This window comes from Ambystoma mexicanum, chromosome 2p, assembly GCF_040938575.1.
Source record: "Ambystoma mexicanum isolate Mex_15411 chromosome 2p, UKY_AmexF1_1, whole genome shotgun sequence".
NCBI lineage: Eukaryota > Metazoa > Chordata > Amphibia > Caudata > Ambystomatidae > Ambystoma > Ambystoma mexicanum.
Genome location: NC_090923.1, coordinates 1,308,379,210 through 1,308,402,196, shown reverse-complemented (window position 1 = coordinate 1,308,402,196; position 22,987 = coordinate 1,308,379,210). Strand labels below are relative to the sequence as shown.

General features: G+C 44.5%; 5 non-coding genes across 5 annotated transcripts; all 5 read left to right on the top strand.

Annotated features, from left to right (window-relative positions):
• LOC138568021 (U6 spliceosomal RNA) lies at window positions 1–107 on the top strand. The gene has a single exon (XR_011302395.1). It is a non-coding gene; the product is annotated as a U6 spliceosomal RNA (small nuclear RNA).
• Window positions 108–5,458: 5,351 nt separating this feature from the next.
• Window positions 5,459–5,565, top strand: LOC138568019 (U6 spliceosomal RNA). The gene has a single exon (XR_011302394.1). It is a non-coding gene; the product is annotated as a U6 spliceosomal RNA (small nuclear RNA).
• A 5,343-nt stretch (window positions 5,566–10,908) lies between these two features.
• LOC138568018 (U6 spliceosomal RNA) lies at window positions 10,909–11,015 on the top strand. Its single transcript, XR_011302393.1, has one exon. It is a non-coding gene; the product is annotated as a U6 spliceosomal RNA (small nuclear RNA).
• A 5,359-nt stretch (window positions 11,016–16,374) lies between these two features.
• Window positions 16,375–16,481, top strand: LOC138568017 (U6 spliceosomal RNA). Its single transcript, XR_011302392.1, has one exon. It is a non-coding gene; the product is annotated as a U6 spliceosomal RNA (small nuclear RNA).
• A 5,339-nt stretch (window positions 16,482–21,820) lies between these two features.
• LOC138568016 (U6 spliceosomal RNA) lies at window positions 21,821–21,927 on the top strand. The gene has a single exon (XR_011302391.1). It is a non-coding gene; the product is annotated as a U6 spliceosomal RNA (small nuclear RNA).
• The last annotated feature ends 1,060 nt before the right edge of the window (window positions 21,928–22,987 follow it).

The window sequence follows — 22,987 nt, the reverse complement described above, 5'->3', positions numbered from 1 at the left end:
GCTTGCTTCTGCAACACATGTACTAATATTGGAATGATAATGGGAAAATTAAATTGGCCCCTGCTCTAAAGGATGACACGCACATTCGTAAAGCATTCACTATTTTAGGCACATGTCTGGACAGAAACTTTCTTAATTTGCAAGTCTTTATTTTTTAATATATCTTTTTTTATTGAAGATTGACATTTTATGTTCATTCATATTACACGACAACACAATACATTTTGCGCCAAATTCAACACTAATGCCTCAGGAGCCTTTTACTTGTGAGTCCTCTTGACTGAATGAACAGCCCTGTCCCCTTCAATTTCTTGACTTGTACTTTTAGAAGTGGCACGCTTCTTTTTTTTTTTTTTTTTTAATCCCATTCTACCAAACTCAGTATTATCACTTTCCTCCTTGTTGTGCACTCCAGCGTAAACTGCTTTAAGGTGCTGTTTGCAAACATCGCTCTGAACCACAGCTTTACTTGCTTCAGGGCCTTAATCTTTAATTGGGGCTGAGCAGTGTACTCCGGATTTGGCTGCGTTTAGTTGGTTGATTTCTTTTTTGATTTCTGTAACTTTCAAAAAGTCCCATTGTGAAATACCATTGTGACAATGTGCTGCAGTGCATGAAAACCTAAAATTAATGGTAGGGAGAGGGAGGGGGGTAGGGGGGAAGAGAGAGGGTGGGAAGGAGTGAGTGAGGGAGGGAGAGAGGGAGGAGAGAGAGACAGAGAGAGAGAAAACAAAGAAAATATGGTATTTGGGGGCTATGTATTTGCATGGAAAAGATTTTGGCCTTTTAATCAAGTGGGAAGGGGCTCTGTGGTTGGTATCTCAGCCTGTTGATGCTTTGTTGAGTTGCTTGGAACATGCAAGGAAGGAGACCTGAAGCACTCCCGACCAGGTTGCATGTCTCCAAGTTACTGAAATCCCACAGACCTCCTCCCTGTGCCACAAAGTCCTGGGCACTGAGCTCTGCAGTTGTTGCCCACAGGTCGCCAAGTGTCCCAGATTTACTTTCTCAGAGTTGCTAGTTACTGCTACCCCACCTCGACCACTATATTTTCCCCAGATACTTGCTACTGTGGAGCAAGCAGGGCTAAGGAGAGGGAGAGGGGGTGTGCCTATGCAAATTATCTGCCAGTGTGCTTCCTGGGAGGTCATTCCATCTCACCAGCTGACACCTGGGCAGCGGCAGGTAATTTGGAGAACAGACATATCCGGACAGGCCACAGAGCAAAGGCTGGGCCGTTGATTGAGGATCCCTTTAGCCATGTCTCCCTAAGTTACTGAGGTCCAGAAAAATTCCACCCTCAGCTCTCATAGAGAGGTCCTTGGCCGATCGTGGCCGATCAGGGCTGTGAAGGGTCAGGGGGGACTGCACACTGCCTCACCTTTTCACTGCTTTCTGTAGCGGTAATGCTTTTGCAGAAGGGGCCTGTACAAGTGATTTTGTTCTGCGCTGTGCGAAAGTCACATTTATCCACTGACATTAACCAAATTACTTGCGCTGTTCAACGCACATACATGCATAGAAATCATGTTATGTTTTTTGGGGAAGGTCTAGAGGGTCCTGCTGATGATTTATTAAGCTGTCTGCTACTCTTGCTTTTACATAGTCTTCCCTGCCCAGGCATGTTTAAGGCATACTGTATGTCCCTCCATTACAATGAAAACTCTGTTGAAAGCACAGAGGTACATAGGAATGGATCTGTTAAGAAATGAAACAAAAAGTCTGGAAAAATGTCGAAACGGGTAGGATTTGGGCTTACAATTAACTGACTCACAGTCAGATGTGCTATCCCCTGACCCACTGATCCCCTTTCCTTTTGTGTAATCCTTTTGTTCTCAGTAGGGTTTTCCAAAGTGGCTTTCAAATAAAAGATCCTAGACCTGCATTTTGTGGCACACATGCCTCATATCCCGTTGCTCTTGATAAACTCACATCATCTCCCACCAATACAAGCTGTAAAAGATTTTCAGGGCTTAGCCAAGCAAACTAGACGCAGGTCGAAGGTTGAGCAATCCTTTAATCAGCAGCAAAGTTAACATTGAAATCAGCCTCAGAATCTCTTAAAGGATGGGCCAACATCTGTTGCTGGCAGCGTGCAAAGGGGCAGCCTGGGTGCTGACACCTTAAGCCATCTCCTGTTCTTGCCTTGTCCTTGATCCAGCCATGGGCCCACATACACTCAGAGGTACAGAGTGTTTCTCATGTCTATGGGTCTGCTGTGATGCTCTCACGCTTGCATCACCCAGCCATCGTGATGGGGAGGGGGTGTCGATTTGCAAGCACCCTTGAGCATGAATCTTTAAATATAATTGGCATTAAACCAAACCCTTTAGGACCAGATCAATAAAGCAGCAAAGAATGCTGATGTATTGCTGTTTGCCGCTTAATTCCATACCATCCGACATCTAAATGGTGTTTGGTCAAACGTTTGCCATATCAAATGTCCTTATGTCAAAGAGCAGAAAGTCCAGAGGTCCTAATCAATGGTTTGGTTGGCTCTCCCTTTGCGCTTGCCTTAAGGCGTCAGCACCAGAGGCTGTCCGATTGCGCCCTGCAAGCAACCAATGTTGGCCCATCCTTTAAGAGATTCTGAAGCTGATTTCAATGTTAATTTTGCTGCTGGTTTAAGGATTGCTCAACCTTCGGCCCACGTCTAATTTCCTTGGCTATGCCCTTGAAATATTTTACAGATTGTATTGGTGGGAGATGACGTGGGTTTATCAAGAGCAACGGGATATGAGGCATGTGGGCCATAAAAAACAGGTCTAGGATCTTTTGTATAAGAAAGTCTCTTTAAGTAGGGAACTTTGGACAACACTGCTGAGAGGAAAAGGATTACACAAAAGGCAAGGGGGTCAGTGGGTCAAGGGATAGCACATCTGACTGTGAGTCAGTTTATTGTAAGTCCAAATCCTACCTGTTTCAACATTTTTCCAGGCTTTTTGTTTCATTTCTTAACAGATCCATTCCTATGTGCCTCAGCAACCCATGTACTAATATTGGAATGAAAATGGGAAAATTGAATTTGACCCTGCTTCAAAGGATGACACGCACATTCGTAAAGCATTCACTATTTTTGGCACACGACAGGACAAAAACTTTCTTAATCTGCAAGTCTTTATTTTTGAATACATCTTTTTTAATGAAGATTGAAATTGTATGTTCATTCATTTTACACGACAACACAATACATTTTGCGCCAAATTCAACACTAATGACTCTGGAGCCTTTTACTTGTGAGTCCTATTGACTGAATGAACAGCCCCATCCCCTTCAATTTCTTGACTTGTACTTTTAGAAGTGGCACGCTGCTTTTGTTTTTTTATCCCATTCTACCAAACTCAGTATTAACACTTTCCCCCTTGTTGTGCACTCCAGCGTAAACTGCTTTAAGGTGCTATTTGCAAACATCGCTCTGAACTACAGCTTTACTTGCTTCTAGGCCTTAATCTTTAATTGGGGCTGAGCAGTGTACTCCGGATTTGGCTGCTTTTAGTTGGTTGATTTCTTTTTTGATTTCTGTAACTTTCAAACAGTCCCATTGTGAAATACCATTGTCACAATGTGATGCAGTGCAGGAACACTTAAAATTAATGGTAGGGAGAGGGAGCGGGGGTTGTGGGGGATGGGAAGGAGGGAGGGAGGGAGGAGAGAGAGAGACAGAGAGAGAGAGAAAACAATTAAAAGCCTAAAATCTTTGCCATGCAAACACATAGCCCCCGAATACCATATTTTCTTTATGTGGAAAGGGGCTCTGTGGCTGGTATGGCAGCCTGTTGATGCTTTGTTGAGTTGCTTGGAACGTGCATGGAAGGAGACCTGAAGCACTCCCGACCAGGTTGCATGCCTCCAAGTTACTGAAATCCCACAGACCTCCTCCCTGTGCCACAAAGTTCTGGGCGCTGAGCTCTGCAGTTGTTCCCCACAAGTTGCCAAGCACCCCAGATTTACTAGTTACTACTACCCCACCTCGACCACTATATTTTCCCCAGATACTTGCTACTGTGGAGTAAGCAGGGCTAAGAAAGAGGGAGAGGGGGTTTGCCTATGCAAATCATCTGCCAGTTTGCTTCCTGCGAGGTCATTCCATCTCACCAGCTGACACCTGGGCAGCGGCAGGTAATTTGGAGAACAGACATATATGGACAGGCCACAAAGCAAAGGCTGAGCCGTTGATTGAGGATCCCTTTTGCCATGTCTCCCTAAGTTACCGAGGACCAGAAAATTCCACCCTCAGCTCTCATAGAGAGGTCCTTGGCCGATCGTAGCCGATCAGAGGAGTGAAGTGTCGGAGGTGACTGTACACTGCCTCACCTGCCCTGCTTTCTACAGTGGTAATGCTTTTGCAGAAGGGGCCTGTACAAGAGATTTTGTTCTGCACTGTGGGAAAGTGACATTTATCCACTGACATTAACCAAACTACTTGCGCTGTTCAATGCACATGTATGCAGAGAAATCATTTTATGTTTTTTGGGGAAGGTCTAGAGGGTCCTGCTGGTGATTCTTTTAAGCTGTCTGCTACTCTTGCTTTTACATAGAGTCTTCCCTGCCCAGGAAGGTATACTGTATGTCCCTCCCTTACAATGAAAACTCTGTTCAAAGCACAGAGGTACATAGGAATGGATCTGTTAAGAAATGAGACAAAAAGCCTGGAAAATTTCAAAGCAGGTAGCATTTGGACTTACAATAAACTGACTCACAGTCAAATGTGCTATCATTTGACCCACTGAACCCCTTACCTTTTGTGTCATACTTTTGCTCTCAGTGGGGTTGCCCAAAGTTCCCTTCTTAAAGCGGCTTTCTTTTAAAAAATCCTAGACCTGCTTTTTGTGGCACACATGCCTCATATCCCGTTGCAGTTGATAAAGTCACATCATCTCCCACCAGTACAAGCTGTACAAGATTTCCAGGGCTTATCCTTGCAATCTAGACGTGGGTCGAAGGTTGAGCAATCCTTAAATCAGCTGCAAAGTTAAAATTGAAATCAGCCTGAGAATCCTTTAAAGGATGGTCCAACATCTGTTGCTTACAGGGCTCAATCGGACAGCCTCTGGTGCTGACGCTTTAAGCCACCTCCTGTTCTTGCCTTGTCCTTGTTACAGCCATGGGCCCACATACACTCAGAGGTACAGAGTTTTTCTCATGTCTATGGGTCTGTTGTGATGCTCTCAGGCTTGCATCAGCCAGCCATTGTGATGGGGAGGGGGTGTCATTTTGCAAGCACCCTGGAGCATTAATCTTTATATCTTTAAATATAATTGGCATTAAACTAAAACCCTTTAGGACCAGATCAATACAGCAGCAAAGAATGCTTATTCATTGTTGTTTGCCTCTTCATTTCATATCACCCGATATCTAAATGGTGTTTGGACTTTCTGCCCTCTGACATAAGGACATTTGGTATGGCAAACCTTTGACCAGAGGTCCTAATCAATGGTTTGATTGACTCTCCCTTTGCGCTTGCTTCTGCAACACATGTACTAATATTGGAATGATAATGGGAAAATTAAATTGGCCCCTGCTCTAAAGGATGACACGCACATTCGTAAAGCATTCACTATTTTAGGCACATGTCTGGACAGAAACTTTCTTAATTTGCAAGTCTTTATTTTTTAATATATCTTTTTTTATTGAAGATTGACATTTTATGTTCATTCATATTACACGACAACACAATACATTTTGCGCCAAATTCAACACTAATGCCTCAGGAGCCTTTTACTTGTGAGTCCTCTTGACTGAATGAACAGCCCTGTCCCCTTCAATTTCTTGACTTGTACTTTTAGAAGTGGCACGCTTCTTTTTTTTTTTTTTTTTTAATCCCATTCTACCAAACTCAGTATTATCACTTTCCTCCTTGTTGTGCACTCCAGCGTAAACTGCTTTAAGGTGCTGTTTGCAAACATCGCTCTGAACCACAGCTTTACTTGCTTCAGGGCCTTAATCTTTAATTGGGGCTGAGCAGTGTACTCCGGATTTGGCTGCGTTTAGTTGGTTGATTTCTTTTTTGATTTCTGTAACTTTCAAAAAGTCCCATTGTGAAATACCATTGTGACAATGTGCTGCAGTGCATGAAAACCTAAAATTAATGGTAGGGAGAGGGAGGGGGGTAGGGGGGAAGAGAGAGGGTGGGAAGGAGTGAGTGAGGGAGGGAGAGAGGGAGGAGAGAGAGACAGAGAGAGAGAAAACAAAGAAAATATGGTATTTGGGGGCTATGTATTTGCATGGAAAAGATTTTGGCCTTTTAATCAAGTGGGAAGGGGCTCTGTGGTTGGTATCTCAGCCTGTTGATGCTTTGTTGAGTTGCTTGGAACATGCAAGGAAGGAGACCTGAAGCACTCCCGACCAGGTTGCATGTCTCCAAGTTACTGAAATCCCACAGACCTCCTCCCTGTGCCACAAAGTCCTGGGCACTGAGCTCTGCAGTTGTTGCCCACAGGTCGCCAAGTGTCCCAGATTTACTTTCTCAGAGTTGCTAGTTACTGCTACCCCACCTCGACCACTATATTTTCCCCAGATACTTGCTACTGTGGAGCAAGCAGGGCTAAGGAGAGGGAGAGGGGGTGTGCCTATGCAAATTATCTGCCAGTGTGCTTCCTGGGAGGTCATTCCATCTCACCAGCTGACACCTGGGCAGCGGCAGGTAATTTGGAGAACAGACATATCCGGACAGGCCACAGAGCAAAGGCTGGGCCGTTGATTGAGGATCCCTTTAGCCATGTCTCCCTAAGTTACTGAGGTCCAGAAAAATTCCACCCTCAGCTCTCATAGAGAGGTCCTTGGCCGATCGTGGCCGATCAGGGCTGTGAAGGGTCAGGGGGGACTGCACACTGCCTCACCTTTTCACTGCTTTCTGTAGCGGTAATGCTTTTGCAGAAGGGGCCTGTACAAGTGATTTTGTTCTGCGCTGTGCGAAAGTCACATTTATCCACTGACATTAACCAAATTACTTGCGCTGTTCAACGCACATACATGCATAGAAATCATGTTATGTTTTTTGGGGAAGGTCTAGAGGGTCCTGCTGATGATTTATTAAGCTGTCTGCTACTCTTGCTTTTACATAGTCTTCCCTGCCCAGGCATGTTTAAGGCATACTGTATGTCCCTCCATTACAATGAAAACTCTGTTGAAAGCACAGAGGTACATAGGAATGGATCTGTTAAGAAATGAAACAAAAAGTCTGGAAAAATGTCGAAACGGGTAGGATTTGGGCTTACAATTAACTGACTCACAGTCAGATGTGCTATCCCCTGACCCACTGATCCCCTTTCCTTTTGTGTAATCCTTTTGTTCTCAGTAGGGTTTTCCAAAGTGGCTTTCAAATAAAAGATCCTAGACCTGCATTTTGTGGCACACATGCCTCATATCCCGTTGCTCTTGATAAACTCACATCATCTCCCACCAATACAAGCTGTAAAAGATTTTCAGGGCTTAGCCAAGCAAACTAGACGCAGGTCGAAGGTTGAGCAATCCTTTAATCAGCAGCAAAGTTAACATTGAAATCAGCCTCAGAATCTCTTAAAGGATGGGCCAACATCTGTTGCTGGCAGCGTGCAAAGGGGCAGCCTGGGTGCTGACACCTTAAGCCATCTCCTGTTCTTGCCTTGTCCTTGATCCAGCCATGGGCCCACATACACTCAGAGGTACAGAGTGTTTCTCATGTCTATGGGTCTGCTGTGATGCTCTCACGCTTGCATCACCCAGCCATCGTGATGGGGAGGGGGTGTCGATTTGCAAGCACCCTTGAGCATGAATCTTTAAATATAATTGGCATTAAACCAAACCCTTTAGGACCAGATCAATAAAGCAGCAAAGAATGCTGATGTATTGCTGTTTGCCGCTTAATTCCATACCATCCGACATCTAAATGGTGTTTGGTCAAACGTTTGCCATATCAAATGTCCTTATGTCAAAGAGCAGAAAGTCCAGAGGTCCTAATCAATGGTTTGGTTGGCTCTCCCTTTGCGCTTGCCTTAAGGCGTCAGCACCAGAGGCTGTCCGATTGCGCCCTGCAAGCAACCAATGTTGGCCCATCCTTTAAGAGATTCTGAAGCTGATTTCAATGTTAATTTTGCTGCTGGTTTAAGGATTGCTCAACCTTCGGCCCACGTCTAATTTCCTTGGCTATGCCCTTGAAATATTTTACAGATTGTATTGGTGGGAGATGACGTGGGTTTATCAAGAGCAACGGGATATGAGGCATGTGGGCCATAAAAAACAGGTCTAGGATCTTTTGTATAAGAAAGTCTCTTTAAGTAGGGAACTTTGGACAACACTGCTGAGAGGAAAAGGATTACACAAAAGGCAAGGGGGTCAGTGGGTCAAGGGATAGCACATCTGACTGTGAGTCAGTTTATTGTAAGTCCAAATCCTACCTGTTTCAACATTTTTCCAGGCTTTTTGTTTCATTTCTTAACAGATCCATTCCTATGTGCCTCAGCAACCCATGTACTAATATTGGAATGAAAATGGGAAAATTGAATTTGACCCTGCTTCAAAGGATGACACGCACATTCGTAAAGCATTCACTATTTTTGGCACACGACAGGACAAAAACTTTCTTAATCTGCAAGTCTTTATTTTTGAATACATCTTTTTTAATGAAGATTGAAATTGTATGTTCATTCATTTTACACGACAACACAATACATTTTGCGCCAAATTCAACACTAATGACTCTGGAGCCTTTTACTTGTGAGTCCTATTGACTGAATGAACAGCCCCATCCCCTTCAATTTCTTGACTTGTACTTTTAGAAGTGGCACGCTGCTTTTGTTTTTTTATCCCATTCTACCAAACTCAGTATTAACACTTTCCCCCTTGTTGTGCACTCCAGCGTAAACTGCTTTAAGGTGCTATTTGCAAACATCGCTCTGAACTACAGCTTTACTTGCTTCTAGGCCTTAATCTTTAATTGGGGCTGAGCAGTGTACTCCGGATTTGGCTGCTTTTAGTTGGTTGATTTCTTTTTTGATTTCTGTAACTTTCAAACAGTCCCATTGTGAAATACCAATGTGATGCAGTGCAGGAACACTTAAAATTAATGGTAGGGAGAGGGAGCGGGGGTTGTGGGGGATGGGAAGGAGGGAGGGAGGGAGGAGAGAGAGAGACAGAGAGAGAGAGAAAACAATTAAAAGCCTAAAATCTTTGCCATGCAAACACATAGCCCCCGAATACCATATTTTCTTTATGTGGAAAGGGGCTCTGTGGCTGGTATGGCAGCCTGTTGATGCTTTGTTGAGTTGCTTGGAACGTGCATGGAAGGAGACCTGAAGCACTCCCGACCAGGTTGCATGCCTCCAAGTTACTGAAATCCCACAGACCTCCTCCCTGTGCCACAAAGTTCTGGGCGCTGAGCTCTGCAGTTGTTCCCCACAAGTTGCCAAGCACCCCAGATTTACTAGTTACTACTACCCCACCTCGACCACTATATTTTCCCCAGATACTTGCTACTGTGGAGTAAGCAGGGCTAAGAAAGAGGGAGAGGGGGTTTGCCTATGCAAATCATCTGCCAGTTTGCTTCCTGCGAGGTCATTCCATCTCACCAGCTGACACCTGGGCAGCGGCAGGTAATTTGGAGAACAGACATATATGGACAGGCCACAAAGCAAAGGCTGAGCCGTTGATTGAGGATCCCTTTTGCCATGTCTCCCTAAGTTACCGAGGACCAGAAAATTCCACCCTCAGCTCTCATAGAGAGGTCCTTGGCCGATCGTAGCCGATCAGAGGAGTGAAGTGTCGGAGGTGACTGTACACTGCCTCACCTGCCCTGCTTTCTACAGTGGTAATGCTTTTGCAGAAGGGGCCTGTACAAGAGATTTTGTTCTGCACTGTGGGAAAGTGACATTTATCCACTGACATTAACCAAACTACTTGCGCTGTTCAATGCACATGTATGCAGAGAAATCATTTTATGTTTTTTGGGGAAGGTCTAGAGGGTCCTGCTGGTGATTCTTTTAAGCTGTCTGCTACTCTTGCTTTTACATAGAGTCTTCCCTGCCCAGGAAGGTATACTGTATGTCCCTCCCTTACAATGAAAACTCTGTTCAAAGCACAGAGGTACATAGGAATGGATCTGTTAAGAAATGAGACAAAAAGCCTGGAAAATTTCAAAGCAGGTAGCATTTGGACTTACAATAAACTGACTCACAGTCAAATGTGCTATCATTTGACCCACTGAACCCCTTACCTTTTGTGTCATACTTTTGCTCTCAGTGGGGTTGCCCAAAGTTCCCTTCTTAAAGCGGCTTTCTTTTAAAAAATCCTAGACCTGCTTTTTGTGGCACACATGCCTCATATCCCGTTGCAGTTGATAAAGTCACATCATCTCCCACCAGTACAAGCTGTACAAGATTTCCAGGGCTTATCCTTGCAATCTAGACGTGGGTCGAAGGTTGAGCAATCCTTAAATCAGCTGCAAAGTTAAAATTGAAATCAGCCTGAGAATCCTTTAAAGGATGGTCCAACATCTGTTGCTTACAGGGCTCAATCGGACAGCCTCTGGTGCTGACGCTTTAAGCCACCTCCTGTTCTTGCCTTGTCCTTGTTACAGCCATGGGCCCACATACACTCAGAGGTACAGAGTTTTTCTCATGTCTATGGGTCTGTTGTGATGCTCTCAGGCTTGCATCAGCCAGCCATTGTGATGGGGAGGGGGTGTCATTTTGCAAGCACCCTGGAGCATTAATCTTTATATCTTTAAATATAATTGGCATTAAACTAAAACCCTTTAGGACCAGATCAATACAGCAGCAAAGAATGCTTATTCATTGTTGTTTGCCTCTTCATTTCATATCACCCGATATCTAAATGGTGTTTGGACTTTCTGCCCTCTGACATAAGGACATTTGGTATGGCAAACCTTTGACCAGAGGTCCTAATCAATGGTTTGATTGACTCTCCCTTTGCGCTTGCTTCTGCAACACATGTACTAATATTGGAATGATAATGGGAAAATTAAATTGGCCCCTGCTCTAAAGGATGACACGCACATTCGTAAAGCATTCACTATTTTAGGCACATGTCTGGACAGAAACTTTCTTAATTTGCAAGTCTTTATTTTTTAATATATCTTTTTTTATTGAAGATTGACATTTTATGTTCATTCATATTACACGACAACACAATACATTTTGCGCCAAATTCAACACTAATGCCTCAGGAGCCTTTTACTTGTGAGTCCTCTTGACTGAATGAACAGCCCTGTCCCCTTCAGTTTCTTGACTTGTACTTTTAGAAGTGGCACGCTTCTTTTTTTTTTTTTTTTTTATCCCATTCTACCAAACTCAGTATTATCACTTTCCTCCTTGTTGTGCACTCCAGCGTAAACTGCTTTAAGGTGCTGTTTGCAAACATCGCTCTGAACCACAGCTTTACTTGCTTCAGGGCCTTAATCTTTAATTGGGGCTGAGCAGTGTACTCCGGATTTGGCTGCTTTTAGTTGGTTGATTTCTTTTTTGATTTCTGTAACTTTCAAAAAGTCCCATTGTGAAATACCATTGTGACAATGTGCTGCAGTGCATGAAAACCTAAAATTAATGGTAGGGAGAGGGAGGGGGGGTAGGGGGGAAGAGAGAGGGCGGGAGGGTGGGAAGGAGTGAGTGAGGGAGGGAGAGAGGGAGGAGAGAGAGACAGAGAGAGAGAAAACAAAGAAAATATGGTATTTGGGGGCTATGTATTTGCATGGAAAAGATTTTGGCCTTTTAATCAAGTGGGAAGGGGCTCTGTGGTTGGTATCCCAGCCTGTTGATGCTTTGTTGAGTTGCTTGGAACATGCAAGGAAGGAGACCTGAAGCACTCCCGACCAGGTTGCATGTCTCCAAGTTACTGAAATCCCACAGACCTCCTCCCTGTGCCACAAAGTCCTGGGCACTGAGCTCTGCAGTTGTTGCCCACAGGTCGCCAAGTGTCCCAGATTTACTTTCTCAGAGTTGCTAGTTACTGCTACCCCACCTCGACCACTATATTTTCCCCAGATACTTGCTACTGTGGAGCAAGCAGGGCTAAGGAGAGGGAGAGGGGGTGTGCCTATGCAAATTATCTGCCAGTGTGCTTCCTGGGAGGTCATTCCATCTCACCAGCTGACACCTGGGCAGCGGCAGGTAATTTGGAGAACAGACATATCCGGACAGGCCACAGAGCAAAGGCTGGGCCGTTGATTGAGGATCCCTTTAGCCATGTCTCCCTAAGTTACTGAGGTCCAGAAAAATTCCACCCTCAGCTCTCATAGAGAGGTCCTTGGCCGATCGTGGCCGATCAGGGCTGTGAAGGGTCAGGGGGGACTGCACACTGCCTCACCTTTTCACTGCTTTCTGTAGCGGTAATGCTTTTGCAGAAGGGGCCTGTACAAGTGATTTTGTTCTGCGCTGTGCGAAAGTCACATTTATCCACTGACATTAACCAAATTACTTGCGCTGTTCAACGCACATACATGCATAGAAATCATGTTATGTTTTTTGGGGAAGGTCTAGAGGGTCCTGCTGATGATTTATTAAGCTGTCTGCTACTCTTGCTTTTACATAGTCTTCCCTGCCCAGGCATGTTTAAGGCATACTGTATGTCCCTCCATTACAATGAAAACTCTGTTGAAAGCACAGAGGTACATAGGAATGGATCTGTTAAGAAATGAAACAAAAAGTCTGGAAAAATGTCGAAACGGGTAGGATTTGGGCTTACAATTAACTGACTCACAGTCAGATGTGCTATCCCCTGACCCACTGATCCCCTTTCCTTTTGTGTAATCCTTTTGTTCTCAGTAGGGTTTTCCAAAGTGGCTTTCAAATAAAAGATCCTAGACCTGCATTTTGTGGCACACATGCCTCATATCCCGTTGCTCTTGATAAACTCACATCATCTCCCACCAATACAAGCTGTAAAAGATTTTCAGGGCTTAGCCAAGCAAACTAGACGCAGGTCGAAGGTTGAGCAATCCTTTAATCAGCAGCAAAGTTAACATTGAAATCAGCCTCAGAATCTCTTAAAGGATGGGCCAACATCTGTTGCTGGCAGCGTGCAAAGGGGCAGCCTGGGTGCTGACACCTTAAGCCATCTCCTGTTCTTGCCTTGTCCTTGATCCAGCCATGGGCCCACATACACTCAGAGGTACAGAGTGTTTCTCATGTCTATGGGTCTGCTGTGATGCTCTCACGCTTGCATCACCCAGCCATCGTGATGGGGAGGGGGTGTCGATTTGCAAGCACCCTTGAGCATGAATCTTTAAATATAATTGGCATTAAACCAAACCCTTTAGGACCAGATCAATAAAGCAGCAAAGAATGCTGATGTATTGCTGTTTGCCGCTTAATTCCATACCATCCGACATCTAAATGGTGTTTGGTCAAACGTTTGCCATATCAAATGTCCTTATGTCAAAGAGCAGAAAGTCCAGAGGTCCTAATCAATGGTTTGGTTGGCTCTCCCTTTGCGCTTGCCTTAAGGCGTCAGCACCAGAGGCTGTCCGATTGCGCCCTGCAAGCAACCAATGTTGGCCCATCCTTTAAGAGATTCTGAGGCTGATTTCAATGTTAATTTTGCTGCTGGTTTAAGGATTGCTCAACCTTCGGCCCACGTCTAATTTCCTTGGCTATGCCCTTGAAATATTTTACAGATTGTATTGGTGGGAGATGACGTGGGTTTATCAAGAGCAACGGGATATGAGGCATGTGGGCCATAAAAAACAGGTCTAGGATCTTTTGTATAAGAAAGTCTCTTTAAGTAGGGAACTTTGGACAACACTGCTGAGAGGAAAAGGATTACACAAAAGGCAAGGGGGTCAGTGGGTCAAGGGATAGCACATCTGACTGTGAGTCAGTTTATTGTAAGTCCTAATCCTACCTGTTTCAACATTTTTCCAGGCTTTTTGTTTCATTTCTTAACAGATCCATTCCTATGTGCCTCAGCAACCCATGTACTAATATTGGAATGAAAATGGGAAAATTGAATTTGACCCTGCTTCAAAGGATGACACGCACATTCGTAAAGCATTCACTATTTTTGGCACACGACAGGACAAAAACTTTCTTAATCTGCAAGTCTTTATTTTTGAATACATCTTTTTTAATGAAGATTGAAATTGTATGTTCATTCATTTTACACGACAACACAATACATTTTGCGCCAAATTCAACACTAATGACTCTGGAGCCTTTTACTTGTGAGTCCTATTGACTGAATGAACAGCCCCATCCCCTTCAATTTCTTGACTTGTACTTTTAGAAGTGGCACGCTGCTTTTGTTTTTTTATCCCATTCTACCAAACTCAGTATTAACACTTTCCCCCTTGTTGTGCACTCCAGCGTAAACTGCTTTAAGGTGCTATTTGCAAACATCGCTCTGAACTACAGCTTTACTTGCTTCTAGGCCTTAATCTTTAATTGGGGCTGAGCAGTGTACTCCGGATTTGGCTGCTTTTAGTTGGTTGATTTCTTTTTTGATTTCTGTAACTTTCAAACAGTCCCATTGTGAAATACCATTGTCACAATGTGATGCAGTGCAGGAACACTTAAAATTAATGGTAGGGAGAGGGAGCTGGGGTTGTGGGGGATGGGAAGGAGGGAGGGAGGGAGGAGAGAGAGAGACAGAGAGAGAGAGAAAACAATTAAAAGCCTAAAATCTTTGCCATGCAAACACATAGCCCCCGAATACCATATTTTCTTTATGTGGAAAGGGGCTCTGTGGCTGGTATGGCAGCCTGTTGATGCTTTGTTGAGTTGCTTGGAACGTGCATGGAAGGAGACCTGAAGCACTCCCGACCAGGTTGCATGCCTCCAAGTTACTGAAATCCCACAGACCTCCTCCCTGTGCCACAAAGTTCTGGGCGCTGAGCTCTGCAGTTGTTCCCCACAAGTTGCCAAGCACCCCAGATTTACTAGTTACTACTACCCCACCTCGACCACTATATTTTCCCCAGATACTTGCTACTGTGGAGTAAGCAGGGCTAAGAAAGAGGGAGAGGGGGTTTGCCTATGCAAATCATCTGCCAGTTTGCTTCCTGCGAGGTCATTCCATCTCACCAGCTGACACCTGGGCAGCGGCAGGTAATTTGGAGAACAGACATATATGGACAGGCCACAAAGCAAAGGCTGAGCCGTTGATTGAGGATCCCTTTTGCCATGTCTCCCTAAGTTACCGAGGACCAGAAAATTCCACCCTCAGCTCTCATAGAGAGGTCCTTGGCCGATCGTAGCCGATCAGAGGAGTGAAGTGTCGGAGGTGACTGTACACTGCCTCACCTGCCCTGCTTTCTACAGTGGTAATGCTTTTGCAGAAGGGGCCTGTACAAGAGATTTTGTTCTGCACTGTGGGAAAGTGACATTTATCCACTGACATTAACCAAACTACTTGCGCTGTTCAATGCACATGTATGCAGAGAAATCATTTTATGTTTTTTGGGGAAGGTCTAGAGGGTCCTGCTGGTGATTCTTTTAAGCTGTCTGCTACTCTTGCTTTTACATAGAGTCTTCCCTGCCCAGGAAGGTATACTGTATGTCCCTCCCTTACAATGAAAACTCTGTTCAAAGCACAGAGGTACATAGGAATGGATCTGTTAAGAAATGAGACAAAAAGCCTGGAAAATTTCAAAGCAGGTAGCATTTGGACTTACAATAAACTGACTCACAGTCAAATGTGCTATCATTTGACCCACTGAACCCCTTACCTTTTGTGTCATACTTTTGCTCTCAGTGGGGTTGCCCAAAGTTCCCTTCTTAAAGCGGCTTTCTTTTAAAAAATCCTAGACCTGCTTTTTGTGGCACACATGCCTCATATCCCGTTGCAGTTGATAAAGTCACATCATCTCCCACCAGTACAAGCTGTACAAGATTTCCAGGGCTTATCCTTGCAATCTAGACGTGGGTCGAAGGTTGAGCAATCCTTAAATCAGCTGCAAAGTTAAAATTGAAATCAGCCTGAGAATCCTTTAAAGGATGGTCCAACATCTGTTGCTTACAGGGCTCAATCGGACAGCCGCTGGTGCTGACGCTTTAAGCCACCTCCTGTTCTTGCCTTGTCCTTGTTACAGCCATGGGCCCACATACACTCAGAGGTACAGAGTTTTTCTCATGTCTATGGGTCTGTTGTGATGCTCTCAGGCTTGCATCAGCCAGCCATTGTGATGGGGAGGGGGTGTCATTTTGCAAGCACCCTGGAGCATTAATCTTTATATCTTTAAATATAATTGGCATTAAACTAAAACCCTTTAGGACCAGATCAATACAGCAGCAAAGAATGCTTATTCATTGTTGTTTGCCTCTTCATTTCATATCACCCGATATCTAAATGGTGTTTGGACTTTCTGCCCTCTGACATAAGGACATTTGGTATGGCAAACCTTTGACCAGAGGTCCTAATCAATGGTTTGATTGACTCTCCCTTTGCGCTTGCTTCTGCAACACATGTACTAATATTGGAATGATAATGGGAAAATTAAATTGGCCCCTGCTCTAAAGGATGACACGCACATTCGTAAAGCATTCACTATTTTAGGCACATGTCTGGACAGAAACTTTCTTAATTTGCAAGTCTTTATTTTTTAATATATCTTTTTTTATTGAAGATTGACATTTTATGTTCATTCATATTACACGACAACACAATACATTTTGCGCCAAATTCAACACTAATGCCTCAGGAGCCTTTTACTTGTGAGTCCTCTTGACTGAATGAACAGCCCTGTCCCCTTCAGTTTCTTGACTTGTACTTTTAGAAGTGGCACGCTTCTTTTTTTTTTTTTTTATCCCATTCTACCAAACTCAGTATTATCACTTTCCTCCTTGTTGTGCACTCCAGCGTAAACTGCTTTAAGGTGCTGTTTGCAAACATTGCTCTGAACCACAGCTTTACTTGCTTCAGGGCCTTAATCTTTAATTGGGGCTGAGCAGTGTACTCCGGATTTGGCTGCGTTTAGTTGGTTGATTTCTTTTTTGATTTCTGTAACTTTCAAAAAGTCCCATTGTGAAATACCATTGTGACAATGTGCTGCAGTGCATGAAAACCTAAAATTAATGGTAGGGAGAGGGAGGGGGGTAGGGGGGAAGAGAGAGGGTGGGAAGGAGTGAGTGAGGGAGGGAGAGAGGGAGGAGAGAGAGACAGAGAGAGAGAAAACAAAGAAAATATGGTATTTGGGGGCTATGTATTTGCATGGAAAAGATTTTGGCCTTTTAATCAAGTGGGAAGGGGCTCTGTGGTTGGTATCTCAGCCTGTTGATGCTTTGTTGAGTTGCTTGGAACATGCAAGGAAGGAGACCTGAAGCACTCCCGACCAGGTTGCATGTCTCCAAGTTACTGAAATCCCACAGACCTCCTCCCTGTGCCACAAAGTCCTGGGCACTGAGCTCTGCAGTTGTTGCCCACAGGTCGCCAAGTGTCCCAGATTTACTTTCTCAGAGTTGCTAGTTACTGCTACCCCACCTCGACCACTATATTTTCCCCAGATACATGCTACTGTGGAGCAAGCAGGGCTAAGGAGAGGGAGAGGGGGTGTGCCTATGCAAATTATCTGCCAGTGTGCTTCCTGGGAGGTCATTCCATCTCACCAGCTGACACCTGGGCAGCGGCAGGTAATTTGGAGAACAGACATATCCGGACAGGCCACAGAGCAAAGGCTGGGCCGTTGATTGAGGATCCCTTTAGCCATGTCTCCCTAAGTTACTGAGGTCCAGAAAAATTCCACCCTCAGCTCTCATAGAGAGGTCCTTGGCCGATCGTGGCCGATCAGGGCTGTGAAGGGTCAGGGGGGACTGCACACTGCCTCACCTTTTCACTGCTTTCTGTAGCGGTAATGCTTTTGCAGAAGGGGCCTGTACAAGTGATTTTGTTCTGCGCTGTGCGAAAGTCACATTTATCCACTGACATTAACCAAATTACTTGCGCTGTTCAACGCACATACATGCATAGAAATCATGTTATGTTTTTTGGGGAAGGTCTAGAGGGTCCTGCTGATGATTTATTAAGCTGTCTGCTACTCTTGCTTTTACATAGTCTTCCCTGCCCAGGCATGTTTAAGGCATACTGTATGTCCCTCCATTACAATGAAAACTCTGTTGAAAGCACAGAGGTACATAGGAATGGATCTGTTAAGAAATGAAACAAAAAGTCTGGAAAAATGTCGAAACGGGTAGGATTTGGGCTTACAATTAACTGACTCACAGTCAGATGTGCTATCCCCTGACCCACTGATCCCCTTTCCTTTTGTGTAATCCTTTTGTTCTCAGTAGGGTTTTCCAAAGTGGCTTTCAAATAAAAGATCCTAGACCTGCATTTTGTGGCACACATGCCTCATATCCCGTTGCTCTTGATAAACTCACATCATCTCCCACCAATACAAGCTGTAAAAGATTTTCAGGGCTTAGCCAAGCAAACTAGACGCAGGTCGAAGGTTGAGCAATCCTTTAATCAGCAGCAAAGTTAACATTGAAATCAGCCTCAGAATCTCTTAAAGGATGGGCCAACATCTGTTGCTGGCAGCGTGCAAAGGGGCAGCCTGGGTGCTGACACCTTAAGCCATCTCCTGTTCTTGCCTTGTCCTTGATCCAGCCATGGGCCCACATACACTCAGAGGTACAGAGTGTTTCTCATGTCTATGGGTCTGCTGTGATGCTCTCACGCTTGCATCACCCAGCCATCGTGATGGGGAGGGGGTGTCGATTTGCAAGCACCCTTGAGCATGAATCTTTAAATATAATTGGCATTAAACCAAACCCTTTAGGACCAGATCAATAAAGCAGCAAAGAATGCTGATGTATTGCTGTTTGCCGCTTAATTCCATACCATCCGACATCTAAATGGTGTTTGGTCAAACGTTTGCCATATCAAATGTCCTTATGTCAAAGAGCAGAAAGTCCAGAGGTCCTAATCAATGGTTTGGTTGGCTCTCCCTTTGCGCTTGCCTTAAGGCGTCAGCACCAGAGGCTGTCCGATTGCGCCCTGCAAGCAACCAATGTTGGCCCATCCTTTAAGAGATTCTGAAGCTGATTTCAATGTTAATTTTGCTGCTGGTTTAAGGATTGCTCAACCTTCGGCCCACGTCTAATTTCCTTGGCTATGCCCTTGAAATATTTTACAGATTGTATTGGTGGGAGATGACGTGGGTTTATCAAGAGCAACGGGATATGAGGCATGTGGGCCATAAAAAACAGGTCTAGGATCTTTTGTATAAGAAAGTCTCTTTAAGTAGGGAACTTTGGACAACACTGCTGAGAGGAAAAGGATTACACAAAAGGCAAGGGGGTCAGTGGGTCAAGGGATAGCACATCTGACTGTGAGTCAGTTTATTGTAAGTCCAAATCCTACCTGTTTCAACATTTTTCCAGGCTTTTTGTTTCATTTCTTAACAGATCCATTCCTATGTGCCTCAGCAACCCATGTACTAATATTGGAATGAAAATGGGAAAATTGAATTTGACCCTGCTTCAAAGGATGACACGCACATTCGTAAAGCATTCACTATTTTTGGCACACGACAGGACAAAAACTTTCTTAATCTGCAAGTCTTTATTTTTGAATACATCTTTTTTAATGAAGATTGAAATTGTATGTTCATTCATTTTACACGACAACACAATACATTTTGCGCCAAATTCAACACTAATGACTCTGGAGCCTTTTACTTGTGAGTCCTATTGACTGAATGAACAGCCCCATCCCCTTCAATTTCTTGACTTGTACTTTTAGAAGTGGCACGCTGCTTTTGTTTTTTTATCCCATTCTACCAAACTCAGTATTAACACTTTCCCCCTTGTTGTGCACTCCAGCGTAAACTGCTTTAAGGTGCTATTTGCAAACATCGCTCTGAACTACAGCTTTACTTGCTTCTAGGCCTTAATCTTTAATTGGGGCTGAGCAGTGTACTCCGGATTTGGCTGCTTTTAGTTGGTTGATTTCTTTTTTGATTTCTGTAACTTTCAAACAGTCCCATTGTGAAATACCAATGTGATGCAGTGCAGGAACACTTAAAATTAATGGTAGGGAGAGGGAGCGGGGGTTGTGGGGGATGGGAAGGAGGGAGGGAGGGAGGAGAGAGAGAGACAGAGAGAGAGAGAAAACAATTAAAAGCCTAAAATCTTTGCCATGCAAACACATAGCCCCCGAATACCATATTTTCTTTATGTGGAAAGGGGCTCTGTGGCTGGTATGGCAGCCTGTTGATGCTTTGTTGAGTTGCTTGGAACGTGCATGGAAGGAGACCTGAAGCACTCCCGACCAGGTTGCATGCCTCCAAGTTACTGAAATCCCACAGACCTCCTCCCTGTGCCACAAAGTTCTGGGCGCTGAGCTCTGCAGTTGTTCCCCACAAGTTGCCAAGCACCCCAGATTTACTAGTTACTACTACCCCACCTCGACCACTATATTTTCCCCAGATACTTGCTACTGTGGAGTAAGCAGGGCTAAGAAAGAGGGAGAGGGGGTTTGCCTATGCAAATCATCTGCCAGTTTGCTTCCTGCGAGGTCATTCCATGTCACCAGCTGACACCTGGGCAGCGGCAGGTAATTTGGAGAACAGACATATATGGACAGGCCACAAAGCAAAGGCTGAGCCGTTGATTGAGGATCCCTTTTGCCATGTCTCCCTAAGTTACCGAGGACCAGAAAATTCCACCCTCAGCTCTCATAGAGAGGTCCTTGGCCGATCGTAGCCGATCAGAGGAGTGAAGTGTCGGAGGTGACTGTACACTGCCTCACCTGCCCTGCTTTCTACAGTGGTAATGCTTTTGCAGAAGGGGCCTGTACAAGAGATTTTGTTCTGCACTGTGGGAAAGTGACATTTATCCACTGACATTAACCAAACTACTTGCGCTGTTCAATGCACATGTATGCAGAGAAATCATTTTATGTTTTTTGGGGAAGGTCTAGAGGGTCCTGCTGGTGATTCTTTTAAGCTGTCTGCTACTCTTGCTTTTACATAGAGTCTTCCCTGCCCAGGAAGGTATACTGTATGTCCCTCCCTTACAATGAAAACTCTGTTCAAAGCACAGAGGTACATAGGAATGGATCTGTTAAGAAATGAGACAAAAAGCCTGGAAAATTTCAAAGCAGGTAGCATTTGGACTTACAATAAACTGACTCACAGTCAAATGTGCTATCATTTGACCCACTGAACCCCTTACCTTTTGTGTCATACTTTTGCTCTCAGTGGGGTTGCCCAAAGTTCCCTTCTTAAAGCGGCTTTCTTTTAAAAAATCCTAGACCTGCTTTTTGTGGCACACATGCCTCATATCCCGTTGCAGTTGATAAAGTCACATCATCTCCCACCAGTACAAGCTGTACAAGATTTCCAGGGCTTATCCTTGCAATCTAGACGTGGGTCGAAGGTTGAGCAATCCTTAAATCAGCTGCAAAGTTAAAATTGAAATCAGCCTGAGAATCCTTTAAAGGATGGTCCAACATCTGTTGCTTACAGGGCTCAATCGGACAGCCTCTGGTGCTGACGCTTTAAGCCACCTCCTGTTCTTGCCTTGTCCTTGTTACAGCCATGGGCCCACATACACTCAGAGGTACAGAGTTTTTCTCATGTCTATGGGTCTGTTGTGATGCTCTCAGGCTTGCATCAGCCAGCCATTGTGATGGGGAGGGGGTGTCATTTTGCAAGCACCCTGGAGCATTAATCTTTATATCTTTAAATATAATTGGCATTAAACTAAAACCCTTTAGGACCAGATCAATACAGCAGCAAAGAATGCTTATTCATTGTTGTTTGCCTCTTCATTTCATATCACCCGATATCTAAATGGTGTTTGGACTTTCTGCCCTCTGACATAAGGACATTTGGTATGGCAAACCTTTGACCAGAGGTCCTAATCAATGGTTTGATTGACTCTCCCTTTGCGCTTGCTTCTGCAACACATGTACTAATATTGGAATGATAATGGGAAAATTAAATTGGCCCCTGCTCTAAAGGATGACACGCACATTCGTAAAGCATTCACTATTTTAGGCACATGTCTGGACAGAAACTTTCTTAATTTGCAAGTCTTTATTTTTTAATATATCTTTTTTTATTGAAGATTGACATTTTATGTTCATTCATATTACACGACAACACAATACATTTTGCGCCAAATTCAACACTAATGCCTCAGGAGCCTTTTACTTGTGAGTCCTCTTGACTGAATGAACAGCCCTGTCCCCTTCAGTTTCTTGACTTGTACTTTTAGAAGTGGCACGCTTCTTTTTTTTTTTTTTTTTTATCCCATTCTACCAAACTCAGTATTATCACTTTCCTCCTTGTTGTGCACTCCAGCGTAAACTGCTTTAAGGTGCTGTTTGCAAACATCGCTCTGAACCACAGCTTTACTTGCTTCAGGGCCTTAATCTTTAATTGGGGCTGAGCAGTGTACTCCGGATTTGGCTGCTTTTAGTTGGTTGATTTCTTTTTTGATTTCTGTAACTTTCAAAAAGTCCCATTGTGAAATACCATTGTGACAATGTGCTGCAGTGCATGAAAACCTAAAATTAATGGTAGGGAGAGGGAGGGGGGGTAGGGGGGAAGAGAGAGGGCGGGAGGGTGGGAAGGAGTGAGTGAGGGAGGGAGAGAGGGAGGAGAGAGAGACAGAGAGAGAGAAAACAAAGAAAATATGGTATTTGGGGGCTATGTATTTGCATGGAAAAGATTTTGGCCTTTTAATCAAGTGGGAAGGGGCTCTGTGGTTGGTATCCCAGCCTGTTGATGCTTTGTTGAGTTGCTTGGAACATGCAAGGAAGGAGACCTGAAGCACTCCCGACCAGGTTGCATGTCTCCAAGTTACTGAAATCCCACAGACCTCCTCCCTGTGCCACAAAGTCCTGGGCACTGAGCTCTGCAGTTGTTGCCCACAGGTCGCCAAGTGTCCCAGATTTACTTTCTCAGAGTTGCTAGTTACTGCTACCCCACCTCGACCACTATATTTTCCCCAGATACTTGCTACTGTGGAGCAAGCAGGGCTAAGGAGAGGGAGAGGGGGTGTGCCTATGCAAATTATCTGCCAGTGTGCTTCCTGGGAGGTCATTCCATCTC